Raw genomic sequence first — 17,490 nt, forward strand, 5'->3', positions numbered from 1 at the left:
AAAATATACCAGATTGTTAAGAGTACTTAGCCCTGGAGGGTGAAATGATGTGTAACATGTATTTTCTTCTTTGTTCTTTTCTATCTTTTCCTTATAAGGAGGGTGTGGATAGGGGCAGAGGGGTTACACAACAGTGCATGCAGAGGACTGAGCTCTGCTCTAACCAGAGAGCTTCAGGGACTATATTAGTGAGAATGACATGAGCTGTATTCACAAATGAACTTGGAAATTTGGCATCATAACATAATAGAAATTTATTTCTCACTCCCATGTTGAGGGTGTGTGTGTCTGTACGTATCCATGATGTCATTCAGGGACCCAGCCCCATGGAGGCTCCATCCGCACATGGTTGCCGGGTCACCCTGGTGTCTACACATCTGGCTGGTGGACTGGGGAAGAAAGGGCGCGAGTAGGTTCATATGGGAGGTGTACCTCACTTCTGCCCATATTCCCCTTGTCCAACTTGAGTAACATTGCTCCAACTGGCAAGAAGGCTGGAAAATGTAGTCTAGCCATATGTCCCAACAGAAAGGAAATGGTTTGGTGAAGGGGCAGAGGAAGAGTTAGCTTTCCTCCCCTGTATCCTGTCTAACCTAGCCTGTTGATTCAACCAATTGGCCTCGCCTCCACTTCTCTCTCCCTTTCCGTTAATCTTCCACACAGCTGCCAAAGTGACTTTTCTCATAAATATTTGACTTGTCACTTGCCTTACTTAGCTCCCTTTCATCAACTAAATAAAGTTCAAATCTCTATAGGCTAAATCTCTCAGTCCATAAACTCAAGGGCACAAGTAATATTTCTGTTTGTGACAGGACTTAATTTCAGTGTTGAGCTCCCATCCTGCCAGGTAGTAGAGTTTTCTCCCCTTTACCCTGGGTCTGAGTTCTTGGGGGTATCATAGTACCAAGTCTTGAGAGGGCATAAGATCCTCAGTAGTCACCTCACAGGGGTTTTCTGAAAGAAACCAATGCATCTCTTGCCATCAAAACACTGCAAGAAACCACCTTGAGAATCTCATTCAAATTGTCAGTGAAAGGAAGCAAACCAAACCCAGCATACTGAAAAACAAACAAGCAGACAAACGAAATAGAATAAGAAAATGAGTCACTGGGGATGGGGGTGGAGGAGCCCTTAAAAAAGAATTCATGGCAGAAGCAGAAATCTCTTGTGTACTTATCTTTATAAAAGAATAGAAAAACAACTTGAAAAAAGAGGTCTCTTATATTAGCCAGCTAGCTACTATATGGTGCAAATGAGTGGCAGCATGTGTTTTAATGCTTTTTATTGGTATTTTAATTTATCTCTAAGCACCATCTTTACATCTTATACAGTTCCACTGAAACCAAAGTGCAGCTTTCACTTTAATGTTTCCTGGAATGCAAAATAGTTCCAACAAACAATATAAAGATGTATCTGTTTTTGCTGAATTATACTCAAATGTATGAAGAAAGGGGATGTGTCCAGATACAGAAATGACAAAACATTACATCTGGAAGGATCTTTCATCTTGTGTATAGAGAAACTGGGGTATTTAGAAGCAGTAGCTCACCCAAGATCCTGTAGTGACAAACTGGGGCCTGGATCCAGACATCCACACCTACTCTCAGCTGGAACAATCTAGGTGGTTGAGGAAATTGGCACATTTCACTCAGAGTTCCAGAAGGTAGAAGCCTTGAAAGCTGCTGGGAAATATATGTCAAAGCATAAAGCAACAGTCAGAAGCCATAGGTTTCCTTGTACTCTTAACACCTTCTACCTTCTTCTAGATAGAATCAGAACTCACTTCTAGGGCTCTAAATCTCCCTCTGGCTAACGTGATTTCTTGCCCACACTTACTGGTCACCACACACATTCCCCCTCCTCTGTTCACAGCACCCCCACCTCTGGTTGCCTCTGGAGAATGATCCCACCCCAGTGCATGCAGTCTTGGGGGAAGATCCTTTCCAGTGTCTGTTGTTCCTTGGTTGAGGAGAGTCCATGTGATATATAAGCCGGTGAGAGTCCTTCTCATGGACATTCAGATTTTAATCAGAGTGACACGAAGATGAAAAAACACTGGAGCCAATTCATCCAGTGATAAACCCGGAAGAGTCTGTCCATTGCCTGCTCCCAAGATACCCAGTGCTTCCTTAGCCCCCATCTTTCTGAGAACTGGTTATTTAGCTTTTCCTTCAGTTTGCTGTGTCATCTCAGATCCATCCAGTAAATTTATTTCTTTGCCTAGTTTGTTAATTTGGTTTTGGTTGCTTGCAAATAACCTGAATTGATAAAACATTCAGTGGGCAGTCCTACTGATCCAACTCCACTTAACTGACTTAAGCAAATGGGTTAACCACTGCCTCAGCATGCTGATGACTAATATCCAGTATGCTTCGGTCTAATACATCCATGCACTCCATTTGAGTTTTGTACTTACCAAACATTGTTGTTTGTTCCTAAACTTGTTCATGCCAATTACAAATACAGTTGCAATTTCATAATGTAATTAAATATTAAAGAATGAGTGCTTGCTTCGGCAGCATATATACTAAAATTGGAATGATACAGAGAAGATTAGCATGGCCCCTGTGCAAGGATAACTCACAAATTCATGAAGCGTTCCGTATTTTTCCAAAAACCATAATATACCTAGGAATAACAAAGAGGTAAAAGATCTGTACTCTGAAAACTATTAAACACTGATGAAAAAAATTGAAGATGACTCAAAGAGATGGAAAGCAATTCCATTGTGATGGATTAGAAGAACAGATATGGTTAAAATATCTACGTTACCCAAAGCAATCTACACATTTAAAGCAACCCCTATCAAAATACCAACAGCATTTTTTACAGAACTAGAACAAACTATCCTAAAATTTCTATGGAACCATAAAAGACCCTGAATAGCCAAAGCAACCTTAAAAAAGAAAAGCAAAGCTGGAGGCATCACAATTCCAGACTTCAAGTTATATTACAAAGCTGTAGTAATCAAAATAGTATGCTACTGACAGAAAAATAGACACATAGATCAATAGAACAGAATAGAAAACCCAGAAATGAACCCACAACTATATGGTCAATTAATCTTAAACAGAGTAGGGAAGAATATCCAATGGGGGAAAAAAAAACTCTTCAACAAATGGTGCTGGGAAAACTGGACAGCAACATGCAAAAGAATGAAACTGGACCACTTTCTTTCACCATACACAAAAATAAATTCAAAATGGATTGAAGACCTAAATGAGAGACAGGAAACCATTAAAATACTAGAAGAGAGCACAGGCAATAATTTCTCTAACATCAGCCATAACAACATTTTTCTAGATAATGTCTCCTGAGACAAGGGAAACAAAATCAAAAATAAACTATTGGGACTACATCAGAATAAAAAGCTTCCGCACAGCAAAGGAAATAATCAACAAAAACTAAAAGGCAACCTACAGAATGGGAGAAGATATTTGCAAATGCTGTATCTGAGAGGGTTAGTATCCAAAATCTATAAGGAACTTATACAACTCAAAACCCAAAAAAACAAATAATCCAGTTTAAAGAAATGGGCAGAAGACATGAATAGACATTTTTCCAAAGAAGACATCCAGATGGCCAACAAACACATGAAAAGATGCTCAACATTATTCATAATCAGGGGAATAAATGCAAATCAAAACTATAATGAGATATCACCTCATACCAGTCAGAATGGCTAAAATTAACAACACAGGAAATGATAGGTGTTGGTGAGAATGAAGAGAAAGGGGAAACCTCCTACACTGTTGCAAACTGGTGCAGCCACTCTGGAGAACAGTATGGAGGTTCTTCAAAAAGTTAAAAATAGAACTACCCTATGATCCAGCAATTACACTACTAGGTATTTACCCAAAGGATACAAAAATACTAATTCAAAGGGATATATGTGCCCCCGATGTTTATAGCAGCATTATCAACAACAGCCAAATTATGGAAAGAGCCCAAATGTCCATCGACAGATGAATAGATAAAGAAGTTATGGTGTATGTGTATATATATATATATATACACACACACACACACACACACACACACACACAATGGCATATTACTCAGCTTTAAAAAAGAATGAAATCTTGTCATCTGCAATGACATGGAAGGATTTAGAGAGTATTATGCTAAGCAAAATAAGTCAGTCAGAGAAAGACAAATACCATATGATTTCACTCAGATGTAAAATTTAAGAAGCAAAACAAATGATCATGGGGGGAAAAAAAGAGAGCCAAACCAAGAAACAGACTCTTAACTATAGAGAACAAACTGATGGTTACCAGAAATAGGTGGGGGGGATGGGTGAAATAGGTGATGGGGATGAGGGAGTGCACTTGTGATGAGCACTGGGTGTTGTATGGAAGTGTTCAATCACTTAAATTGTGTACCTAAAACTAATATTACACTGTATGTTAACTAAGTGGAATTGAAATAAAAACTAAAAAATATATATATATTAACTAATGAACTGCAAAGGCAAAAATAGTGTTTATTCTTGTGAAAAAAAAAAAGTTGACGTCTTTGGAGTCTTGATAAAGGGAAGCAACTAGAAAATGTGGTGAGTAAGTTAGGTGTGGGTGAGAGGCAATCAGAAAATGGTACAAAATTATAAAACTCTAGAAGAATTTTGTAAGTCAGATTGCTTCTCAAAGTTTTTTAAGTTCTTGTGCCCCTTTAAATAAATCAAAACTGAAAATCATGGAGAGTTCCTAACAGGTGACTGCAATCAGCAGACTCAAAACCAAAGAGAAGGTTTTGGCCTGTGAAAAATTGGGAAATAAATGAACATTTATATGTGTTAAAATACTTAAGGTATGTATCAGTCATTATGATTTCCTGGTTTAACTATATTTTTTAACTTAATTAAACGATCAAATTGAAGAGAAGGTTTTATATGTACTGAAATGCAGAGAAAAACTCATACTACTTTTGTATCTGCCCAAGTGTTCGTCCTCAGTGGTACTGGCCCGACTTGAATTTGGGGACCCTTCCCACAATTCTTTGCCTCTGAAACGATAACAGCTGCAGAATATCTGAGGAACTGCCTCATTCACGTTTTTTTCCTGATGGGAATACCGAGGCGCAGAGAGGGGGAGTGACTGTGCTGAGTCATTCAGTGGTTGATGGCAGAGCTGAGACAATGACCCAGGTCTCCTCAATGTCCATGAGCTCATCCTGCAGCACAGGAGTTTGGTCCAAAGGATTTTATCCATGTATTTAATCCTCTGTGGACACAGCTTTAATACAAAAAGGAATTATTATACCAAGACAATGTGAAATAAATTATCAGGTCATTTTAGAAATATTATCCACTCAAAAAAATATGAAGCTTGTTATTCAGGAGTGAAGGAAGTGGGAATGAATTACTCTGGGAACCCTGAATAAATCACAGTTAACTCATTTGCAAGCCTCTTAACTCTGAATACTGATGATGGGGCCATGCTGTTCCTGGTCTGCTTTCTCCTCTGTCACCCAGGTTCCCACATACCCAGCTCAGTTACCTGATGCAACTTCATAAACGAAGCAAGAAAGCTCCATTTTACAGTCAGTGACCAGACTAGCAAGATCATTTTTTAAATTATCCTAGAAATCTATCCTTTTCACTAAAGTGATTGTGAGCACGAAGGGTAATGGTCAATTAGGACAAAAAAGTAGGATCGGCTGATGTAATTTTTACTGACTGATTTTTTTATGCCATAGGATTGATTGTGTTTTGGCAGAATTGACAAGATTGAACAATGTTTTTGTGTTGGGTTGTCAAGGACTAAATTTCTCATACGCCTATTCTGGCACCATGTTGGCCTCTAACAGGGTCAACACTTCCCTCCAATCTTTCCCTCTCCACCTTCCATTTCCTCCTCCTCTTCCCCTTCCTCCTCTTCCCCTCTTCCTCCTCTTCCACCTCCTCCTCCTCCTCGTTCCATGAGGATGGTTACCAAGTTACATTTTACTCCCTTCTCAAAGGAAGGACAATGCTGCACAAAACCAAAGACATGACTAGGACAGACTGCCAGAATTGAGCTGGGAGAGTGTCTGCGTATTTGTTGGGTTTTATTTCCTGGGAGTTTCCAGCAATCTAGATCAGATAAGAGCTATAAAGTCAAATACCACAGAGCTGGGTAATTAATACATGCAGTGAGGTAGACAAACCAGGCTGGGGGGCTCTGGGTACATGGAAGAATCCATGACTCATCAAAAGGGCAACCATGAGGCAGCTCTAGCCTCCTGGAGGAAACTGGGCCCAGTTAGCCGCATCTGCCAGCTTTTTAAGAATGCTAGAAATCTATTATTTCATGTAAAAAAACTCTTGATTTTAAAATTAATTATAATTTTAAGTGCTGTTGAAGCCAAATAAAATCTATCTTTGGACCAGTTACAGTCCATGGGCTACCAGTGGGTGACCCCTGACTTCCCCAGGGCTCTGCTCCCTTGCTGCTGGGTGTCCTCCCAACTAGCCAACTCCAAATGGAAATGGTAAAACTTAGGAATAGGGCCTTGAGTTTTGGAGAAAAAGGTGAAGCTTCAGCCTACTTAGTTCTAGACTTGAACCTATCTAGGCTCAGTAAAAAGAATCCAGCCTGTGACCTGGCCTAGCTCCATCAAGTTTAACATTAGGACTTGGGGCCAAAATCTCAGCACAATTGAAAGTATCAGTTTTCCAGGCTAATGTTCTCATTCTCTTCATGAATTTCCCCCATGGTTCTCAGGGACAGTGATGTGTGGCAAGAATCAGTTGTTCACAGTCCCATGTCCTGGCCATCTTTCTTTGTTTTAATTGTCTGTGGGTAATCCTGTTATATTGCCCCTCCCAAAAGCTTCCTTTGTATGTGTTTGGATGAGGGAGTAGGCAGAAGATGAGGCTCAGTATATCATAATAATCTACATGAATCAAATTAACTGTATTGTCCATTTCATGGACTCTGCATAGACACCAAAAACATTGGAAGACCCCACTGTTTCTCACTATTAAAGTTGCAGTAGTTTTATTTATGAAAATACTTATTTTCCACCTATAATATTCAGGATCAAGAATTCCTGTAAGTAATTAGAATTCAGTAGGGCTGCTTGTTTATTATAGAGAAATCAAAATATATTACATAGCTTTTGTTTACAAAGACTTCTTCATGTAATTAAAGAATATCATATTTTGGCATTTGGTTTTCCTTATTATCTCAGTGCTTTGTTAATAAGTTTTTAATTGAAAATCATCTCAATAAATGAAACTATAGTGTGTTAACTGAACCCACCAAATATTCTGATATTCATCATTAATAGTGTGAGAAGTCAAAGGCTCTATTGTGTTACTTAATGAGCACTTATCATGTGGACTTCTATATATTAATAAGGAGAAGAGATGAATTGACCCATTTTTTCTGGAAAGTACCCAAAAAACCCACCATCAGGAAGAATCTTTGGGTAATCTGAGTTACATTTATAAAATAAGTGTAGTCAAGCTCCCACTGTTCTCTGGACCTGTTTCCCTTGCAGTGGAATGGCAGGAGTTAGACAGGCTCTTCTCTAAAGGACTCTTTGAGCCCTGATGTGGTAAAGAGGCTGGACTCTGGCCCCCAGTGCTGGGTTTGAGTCCTTGCTCTACACTCACTCCCTGAGTGACCTTGGGTAAGTCCTTCTGGAGACACCAATTTTTTCATCTGTTAAATAGGAATAACAATATTACCAATCTCACAGTGATTATAGGAATTAAATGGGATAACACATGTCTCAGAACTGCACTTGGTATGTAATAAACACCAACAAAAGGTAATTAGTAATATTCCAGCACTAAAGTAAATATAGTTCTTTCCGAGGAGGCCATTGGCCCACTGAGAAGGAGCCCTGGCTTCTTATCCCAGCTCTGCAGTTAGCCAACTGTGACCATGAGTAGATGGGTCTTAGGAGCTCCTTGATTTTGTATCTGTAATGAGGAGGATGGGCTGGCATTGTTGGTTCTCAACCACAACTAATTTATAATTTTCCAGAGGGGAGATTTGAGTACTCCCGGGAATGGCAAAGTATATATTTCTATTAAGGTTAACTAGCCTGACCCCTAGGATGTGGACTAAAATAAACAGATCTATTATATTGTCTAGGATGGAGTATTTTAGTCAATTACAGACAGTATAGCACTTTCTGTACTTCTGTAGAGGGACACAGTCCCCTAGACAGGGAAAGTGCGAGTGAAACATTTAGACCTCTCTCCCTGCTCCCTTACTCCTCCTTCTCCTCTCCTGCCTGACCAGTTGGGTTAGTTGGGGAGGAGAGCCTGGGCCTGGGGCTCAGCTTTCTCTCTGTGGGAGCAGCCTCATCTCGGTACCCATGTGCTGAGTGGCCTCCCCAACAGGAGGCCCACAGCTGTCCCCCTCTGCCCTGGCAGGTTGGGCGGGTTTCATTCAGAGAAAAAAAGTTTTGGTGGTCACAGATCCACATTATGTCCTACTCCACTTCATCATTAAAACCTGGCATTTTGCTCTTTGACCTATCTCATTTCCAATGATATGTTTCTCAATGAGATCTGACCCCAGAGGGGAAGTGAGCTCTTGTTTATGTGGCCCCCAAAGTCCCAGTAAATATCATGGGGTCTATTTGAATTACTTAGAAGGAAAAGGCTCAAGATCGGTATGGCTTGTTGATTCTGCAGTACAATTCCCCAGCCAGGCCTGACCACAAGGATCCAACATTTTCAAGGACCTATAAACAGATTTTACTGGTTAAAAGGTGTGAGTCTTTGGACTCCAGCTGCCCAACCACTGCCTTCTGAGCCAACCCTCCATGGTTGAAGACTTTTTCCTTGAAATGTGACTGCCTCCACAGTTCCACCCTGCCTCGGCTAAAAGGTCCTCTGTTCCAGCTCTGAAATCCTCAGGAACTATCCATCTTGTTCTTATTCAAACATTCTAGCCCAGAAATAACCTGCAGGATGAAAGGGGGTCTTATGTCAGCTCTGCTTTGGCTCTTTCGCAAGGGCACACGTATTTTTCTATGTGTTCTTTTTCAGCGGTCCCTATACAGCACTAATCAGGAAAAAGTTCACTCCTTCTTGACTTCACATGAGTTGTTTGAACTTCCCCAGAGTATTCCAGCAGCTGAAGCGATCGCACACATCATAGCCAGAGCATTTCTATCTTCCTGCTGGTCCTTGCAATTGAGCCACAATAGATTTGGAATTCCCTAGTAAGCAACCTATTAAGCTATCTGGACAATAAATATAAAACCAGTATTTGTTTCCCTATAAGACAAATTAATGGCATATAATAACCATATATGCCTACTATATTATATATTATGTAAATTACATAATGTATAATAACCATATATGTATAATACATATATATAATATATATGTGTTATATATATAATAGCCATCCATGTCTGATAACCAGTGTGATGCATTTATGTGGGATAGTGCACTGGGCTGTATGGAATTGAGCTTCCTTCTGATTCACGTATCCGATAGTAATGAAGATATATATCTCAGAAACTACAGCTGATGGGCTCTGCCGGCTGTCCATTGATTCCATAAATGGTTTCTTTTCCAGATTGTAAGAGGAACTGATAAGCCATTTCCTCTAATCACCACGGCACTTTAGGCAGAGCTGGGACGGTTCCCATATTGATCCTCTCTCTTCAATTCCAGCCCTCGCTCCAGCCCTAGGCAAGGCAGAATTTCCTTCCAAACACTTCACAACACTGCAGATAATTCCAGTGAGGTCCAAAGAAGTGCAATTCTTCTCCTGGATTTTATTTTTCATAATACTCAGGCTCTTAATTTTAGTTATGGAAAAGGACAATTATTAAATATGGAGAGTTGGAGGAACAACAGGTGTAGACCTCCAATATTGTGGTGTTTTAAAATAAGGAGCTCACAATTTACTTTTCAGAGGATTGTACACTCCTGAGAATAACAGCTAAAGATGCAGAGGAGATAAAGAGGAATACTGTCTGAGTACAGAAATGTCTCATTTGAGTTGTTTTATATTTAGATAGTATTCTAACATCCTAAAATATTAAAAAAATAATAAATCAGTGCAGATGAATTGTAATGCTAAAATAGTTTCTCCCCCTGAAACTGGATTGATACTGCCTTTTAAGGGTATTTACCAAGTGTGTAGCTGAGCAGAGTGCTGCCAGAATAACTTTGTCCTGATGGAATCAGTGTCTAACCCAACAGCTTCCGAGGTACAGAGGGAAAAGGGAAGCCCCTCTCATCTGCAGGTGCTCTGGTTCCCAAGGGACTTAGTTATAGGAGACCAGTGACCTAGAGGGTAAATGTCCGGGATATTTTTAACGACAAAAACAACTCATATTTACAAAGGATCATAAAACAAATACTGATGTACTCCCCACTCAAAATGAACAATATTTTGCAATAGTTACTTCAAGATCTTTTTTATTTAAAGAAATAAACACACACATTATAGAGAACATTGAGAGCCCTCCTGTTCTCATCCTCAAGCATGTTTACCTCTCTCCAAACCCAGAAGAAACTCTTATTGTAAGTATAGAGTATGTCTAATCCATGTTTTGAAACTTTTACTGTGAGCGTGTATGTCTACATATATCCATAAGTACTGTAGAGCATTACCATGCTCACCATTTTTAATTTAAATAAATGGTATAAAAATGTAACTTGCTTTTTCTCATGCAACAGTTTTTAAGATCTGTCCATATTGATGTATGAAGATATTCCTCATTTATTTTAGCTGTTGCACACCATTCCATGGTTATCAATATATCACAATTTATTAATCCCTATTCTCTTACAGATGAATATTTGAGTTGTTTCCAATTTTTTTTATTTAAAACAATGCTGTAAAGAACATTCTTTGGCATGTCTCCCTGATGCACATGTATAAAAGTTTCACTAGGATATAAACCCAGAAATGGGACTGAGGGTGTTAGGCTATGGGCATTTCAAACTATGTTTCATATCACCAAAGCACTTCCCAAGGTGATTACACCAACTGGCACGTCAGTGATGATGAGTTCCTTTTTCCCACCTGAACTTGATACTGGAGAATTTCTTAAATTCTGCTCATTTTATGGTTATGGAATGGTTCATCTGGTTTTATGGATCATCTGGTTGTTTTAATTTATATTCTTCTGAATACTAGTAAGGTTGAGCATCTCTTCATATGCTTCTTAGCCACTTGGATTTCTTCATGAAATTTCTGCTTATATCTTCTGCCTATAATTCTGTATGGTTGTTTGTCTTTTTTTAATTGATTTGTAGTAGTTCTTTACCTAGGCTGCTTACTAATCTTTTTTTTTTTTTAACATATACTATATCTCAAAGGCTCCACTGTTCCTTGACAATTAGGAGTTGGAGATTCACCCACTCAGGAGCTTTCTGGACCATTAAAGAGTAATCTAAATAATTTATAGAATAGTGATTTTAAGAGACCTCTTGGTCTGGGCATGGGGTGCTCAGGAGGATCAATAAGGTGAGGGAGCAACCTCGAGGTTTGATGAAAACGCTGTGGGAGACAATTCTGTCTTGATCTCAAGAGTACACCATTATGACCTAAGTAGAAGAGGTTTCTCAGAACATGATTAGAATTTTAATGCTGTCACCATTCCAAGCATTTCTAAGCTATGCTCTGAGAATTGCTCAAGCTTTGTCAACAGATGCTGATAATCTCTTGTCAATATTTACATTGGTAGCTTTTCCTTTAAGGGAAGGAGGCTACTCAAAGACAAATAACAATGACTACTGTAAATTCTATTCCACCTGAAATTTGCTGCTGCAGAGTGTGAGTGTGGGATTTCCCTAAGCAATTCCATCATTGTAGTTGTTGGACTTTTTATCAGAAGTGTCACTTATGAAAGTTACATCACTAGGACATTTCCATGGTCTTTCTACTTAAAATTACAGAAAAACAATTAAACAAAAATTAGATTTAATAAGTATCTATGAAGGCAATTGACAGAATCCATCCACATTCCTAACTAGAGGAGGAGAGGATCATCTGAGGCAAAGGTGGGAAGAAGACCTAGGGAACTCACCATTAGGAACCGCTCTGCCACCGTGGATGAAAAGCTTCCAAAGCAGCTCTTTTGGGGGAGGTTAAGAATAATTTTGACTTCATTAAAGGAAAAACTCAGAGTGGCTGGAATCTGTTTAATGTGGTGGAGCCCTTCCAAGACTCTGGACAGCAATAAAGAGACCAGACACAGACACATCGAGTACAGGGCATGAAAACTGGGCAAACCCATAAAAACAGAGAGAGAAAGGTGACTCCTGGTTCTACCTCCTCTTGAAAAACAGGGAAGAAATGGTTCAGAAATAAACTGGTTCTTCTGTGCCCGCCCACAACCCTAAATCTTTCCCCATTCCCAGATAGCTGGGGGAATCATTGAACTAACCATGGAAACTTATACCAGCTGGGCCTCTAACTTAAGCAATGCAGGAATATACCACCATGGTCTAGGTATATGAGGAGAACCCACACAACCTGCACACCTGTTTTAGATCTAGTATGAGGCCTAATTCAATCTCTCATGTTCAACAGTGGATAAACAATGCAGAATCTATAAAAACATTCTGAAAAAAATATACATTGTAACCAACAAATAGAGAAAGAGCATCCATTTGAAAAAGAAATACTACATTAAAAAAATAAAGTTCAGATAATGTCTGCTTTGTGCTCACAATAAAATTCGATAAAACTTAGCCTCCAAGACAAAGAACGAAGATTACATGAGGGGCTCAGACTGAAAAGTAAAGGGAATGAGAGAGGGAAAAAAATATGAAGAAACTAACATTACTACAACTAAAACTTTTAACTAAATGATTGTCAATAAAGAGTAGGATCACAACTGTAGAAAACTGAATTGGTCAAGTAAAGGAAAAGATTGAATCACTCTCCTGGGTTGAAAAGACACATGAAAATGAGGGAGAAACACTGAAATTGAAATAATAGTTAGACATTGTAGAAAAATACTTTTCCTGAGCTGAAGATCTGAATCTGCAGGTCAAAGGTATTTATCATGTAGCAAGCAAAATTGGTTAAATGAGATTGGCACTAGTGCGTATCTTGGTTACATAACTGAATTTCAAAAGTAAAGACAGCTTCCTACAAAGAGGTGGGGGCTTAGGTGCTATGGTGGGGTGAAGGGTTACTTGGAAAAAAAAATCAGTTTGCCCTCAGAGATCTTCTATACAACATTAAAAGTCAAATAATAAGAAAAAATAAAAATTTAAGAGAATGTAATAAATCAAATTAATAATAAAACAACAAGCTTCTGGAAGCAAAAGTTGTCAGGACCAAATGAATCAAAACAAAGAATGACTAAGTTATTTAACAAAAAGTTAATTAGGAAGATTAATGCCATTTCAATATAGAATTGTTCATAAAAATTTAATAATTCTTGAAAAGGGAAATGCATAATAGTACAAAAATAATAATTTGTAATAGTACATGTTTGTCTCAAAAGTCCCAAAATATACATGTCATAGAAGAAAGACATTGGGGCAGTTAGAAAAATACATGGATTTCTGCATTTGTGTGAGGAAATACATGGTTTCATTCATAATATTGACAGCCACACTTTTTTTTTTAATTTATGGGTAACAACTAGGAAAATTTAAATCAAAATTTATGCCATTCATGCAAATCGATCAATGTGAGATGTTGCGTCAATAAGAGAAAGGATAAAAATCATATGATCATTTAAATAGATGCAAAAAAATCAAAGTACAACATGCATTCATGATAAAAACCCTCAATAAAGTAGAACTAGAGGGAACATAACTCGACAGAATCAAGGCATATATGAAAAACCCACAGCAGGCATCATACTCAATGGGAAAAAACTAAGAGTTTTCCCCTAAGGTCAGGAACAAGACAGGGATGTTCAGTCTCACAACTTTTATTCAATATAGTATTGGAAGTCTATAGCAATCAGACAAAAAAAAGAAAAAAAAGGCAAAGAAGGAAAGAAGGAAAACTTGATGATAGTGTTGCTAAAAATTGACACAAATTTATTTATAACAACTATACAGAATGAACGGATTTTCATTTTTAATTAATTTCTAATTTAATGTTTCGCTATTTCAGTAATGAGCATATCTTTGACCTAAGAACTCATTGATTCTAACAGTTATTATTGGCTGCCTGAATATGCCAGCCATGTGTAACCATTACTTTTCTTCCTTATACTTTATAATTTTATGTAATAACAGCCATCAGTAAACTTAGAGCCTTATGGAAGTTAATGAATAATTATCCTTTACATTATAACTATAAATCTGCTAATCATTAATATACTTGGTAGTCATTATCTCTTATTATGGACATTAACCCAGTTTAACAAAGATCTTGAGTGTCAAATAGAGTCAGGTTGCTTCTATACTTTAAAGGGTGATAAGTGTGAAGAGGAGGGGGCTGAGGTTTGGAGCCATGCCCAGTTCCTGGCACATAGTAGAAGATAAACACTAGTTGAATTGCTGAGATTAGTGTTTATCGAGTGTCTACTGTGTGCCAAACAGTGCTAGGTACTTTACATCATTGTCACATCTAATTTCCCCCAGTCCTTGTATGTGTGTATTGCTATTCTCATTTTTCCAAGAAGGAAGTAAAAGTTTGGAGAAATTAACGTACTTTCCTGCAGCTTGGCTGCATTGCTAAAATTTGAATCCAGATTTCTCTGGCCTTAAATCACAGCTCTTCCCACCACACTTCTGATATCTAAACATATGTATCATTGAAAGTTACTCACAAACTATGTGTTAGGAGTTTGAACCATTCTAGCTACCTCATTCAATAGTGAGCAACAATTCAATGATTTACAGTTCAGTCATTTTCTTTAAAGTGAAATCACTTCTGGTGAAAAATGATGTAAGTTTATATTGCATTGGAGTTGGCATCAATATCATTTTAAGAACACCGTTAACAGAATCCTAGAAACTGAGGGTCTGAAGGGACTTCAGATTTTATTTAGTCTAATCATAGTGGGAAACGTATATCTTTTGCTCTGATTGGGATCTTGAATATATCAAATTCGAAATTCTTGAGGCATACTCTTTGCTGAAGAAAGAGAAATGGTGGCAGAGTGAGTTGCCAGGAAATCAGTGGCAAGTCAGGCAGACAAATTGAGTGAGAAACTGAGAAGTAAATTCAAGGGCTTCAGTGTCCATCTCCAGGCCTGAAGACCAAAAGAAATAAATATTCCACTGGTGCTTGACTTGATGATATTTGAGGTCCCTTTGGACCATGAAGTTCTGTGATGAGACCAAAGGCCTTTTCAGAGTGATGATAATGATGTTGTTGATGAGAAAACCCAACATAAAACTCCATGCATCTGAGGGGGTGGGAGAAGGGATGTTTAAAATCTTTACATTGGTTGTGTGTATTCAATGGGGACATCTGTGATTTGGTAGAGCCTAGGGTATATTTGTTTTTTTTTTTAATTTAATTTTATTTTACTATGTTATGTTAGTCACCATACAATACATCATTAGTTTTTGATGTGGTGATCCATGATTCATTGTTTTCGTGTAACACCCAGTGTTCCATGCAGTACGTGCCCTCCTTAATACCTATCACCGGGCTAACCAATCCCCCCTCCCCCACTCCCCTCTAAAACCCTTAGTTTGTTTCTCGGAGTCCATAGTTTCTCATGGTTCGTCTCCCCCTCCGATTTCCACCCCCCCTTCATTTTTCCCTTCCTTCTCCTGATGTCCTCCATGCTATTCCTTAAGTTCCACAAATAAGTGAAACCATATGATAATTGACTTTCTCTGCTTGACTTATTTCACTTAGCATAATATCCTCCAGTCCCATCCATGTTGATGTAAAAGTTGGGTATTCATCCTTTCTGATGGCTGAGTAATATTCCATTGTATATATGGACCACATCTTTTTTATCCATTCATTTGTTGAAGGGCATCTCGGCTCTTTCCAGTTTGGCTATTGCAGACATTGCTGCTATGAACATTGGGGTGCATATGGCCCTTCTTCTTTTTTTTTTTTTTTAAAGATTTTATTTATTTATTTGACAGAGAGAGACACAGCGAGAGAGGGAACACAAGCAGGGGGAGTGGGAGGGGGAGAAGCAGGCTTCCCGCCGAGCAGGGAGCCCGATGCGGGGCTCGATCCCAGGACCCTGGGATCATGACCTGAGCTGAAGGCAGACATTTAACCACCTGAGCCACCCAGGTGCCCCATGGCCCTTCTTTTCACTACATCTGTGTCTTTGGGGTATATTTGGATCCAACTGAATTTGGGTGACTGTAGTAAGCTAAAGAGTGGCCTCCCAAATATGTGTGTCTTAATTCCCAGAACCTGTAGATGTTACTCTATGTCGTCAAAGGGATTTTGCGTGTGTGAATAAACTAAGGATGTTGAGATGGAGAGATTATCCTGGATCATCCTGGTGGGTCTGCTGTCAACACCACAGTCCTTATAAGGACACTGGAGGACTCAGAGTCAGAGGAGAAGATGATGTGAGGATGGAAGCAGAGACTGGAGTGATATGCTCTGACGATGGATGAAGGGGGTCACAAACCAGGGAATATGGTGGCTACTAGAAGCTAGCAAAGACAAGGAAACAGATTCTCCTCGCAAAGCCTCCAGAAGGAGCAAGCCTTGCATATACCTTGACATTAGCCCAGTGAAACTGATTTTGGATTTCTAACCTCCAGACCGGTAAGACATTAAATCATCAGTGTTTTAAGCCACTAAGTTTGTGGTACTTTGTTACAGCAGTGGTAGAAACCTAATGCAGTGACTCACTAGCCAGAACTGAAGTCATCGCCTGAGCACTTTTTCCTCAGGATAACCCTTCAAAGAGAAGTGAGTTTTAAAAAGACAAGTCATACCATTAACATGAAGCCCTTTTATCTGCAGAATTTATGTTAGGAATAAGGAGCAGAAATCTCTTTCCTGACACTTCCCAGTATCATGGTTGGCTCCAGGCTGTCTATAGCCTGTGGGGACAATAGGGCTGGTCTTTGAACCTAAGCTCTCCCCTGAAATCTAGACTCACATTTTGACTGCCTCCTTGCTATTTCATCTTCACTGTCCTACCATAACCCAGGGTCAACAAACGAAGCCAATCTCATCGTCTTCCTAGGAAAGTACACAGTCAGTGTCCTGTGATTATTTCTGATCCTGTGGAATCTTACAAAAGTCGTCCCTCTGTCCCCTGGTACTCTTTACTTCCTGTTTGATTAATAGCATACCATCATCCAGACCCAAAATGTTGTGTCACCTTTGACAACTCCTTCTGGGCTCCTCTCGTGTAATTAATTACTAAGCACTGTAATATCAGTTCCCTACTTTCTACGCCCACTGTTTTGTTCAAGTTAGAGTCCCAGCAGCCTTCCTTCAAAGATAATGGTCTCCTAATGATTTTGGATTTCATTCACCAGTGCTTGACTCTATCTCCCCAGATAAATATTCATAAAGGAATATCCTTTCTAATCAAGTCATTCACTGCTTTCCTTTGTCCATTATTGCAAATGAAAAGCTATTCAAGTTCTCTTGCCACTGC

At 38.9% G+C, this 17,490-nt stretch overlaps 1 non-coding gene across 1 annotated transcript; it reads left to right on the top strand.

Moving 5' to 3' along the window:
- Positions 1-2,503: 2,503 nt before the first annotated feature.
- On the top strand, positions 2,504-2,610 carry LOC116632544. Its single transcript, XR_004299459.1, has one exon. It is a non-coding gene; the product is annotated as a U6 spliceosomal RNA (small nuclear RNA).
- Positions 2,611-17,490: the final 14,880 nt, after the last annotated feature.

This window comes from Phoca vitulina, unplaced genomic scaffold, assembly GCF_004348235.1.
Source record: "Phoca vitulina isolate PV1807 unplaced genomic scaffold, GSC_HSeal_1.0 scaffold6, whole genome shotgun sequence".
In the NCBI taxonomy this organism is placed as follows: Eukaryota; Metazoa; Chordata; class Mammalia; order Carnivora; family Phocidae; genus Phoca; species Phoca vitulina.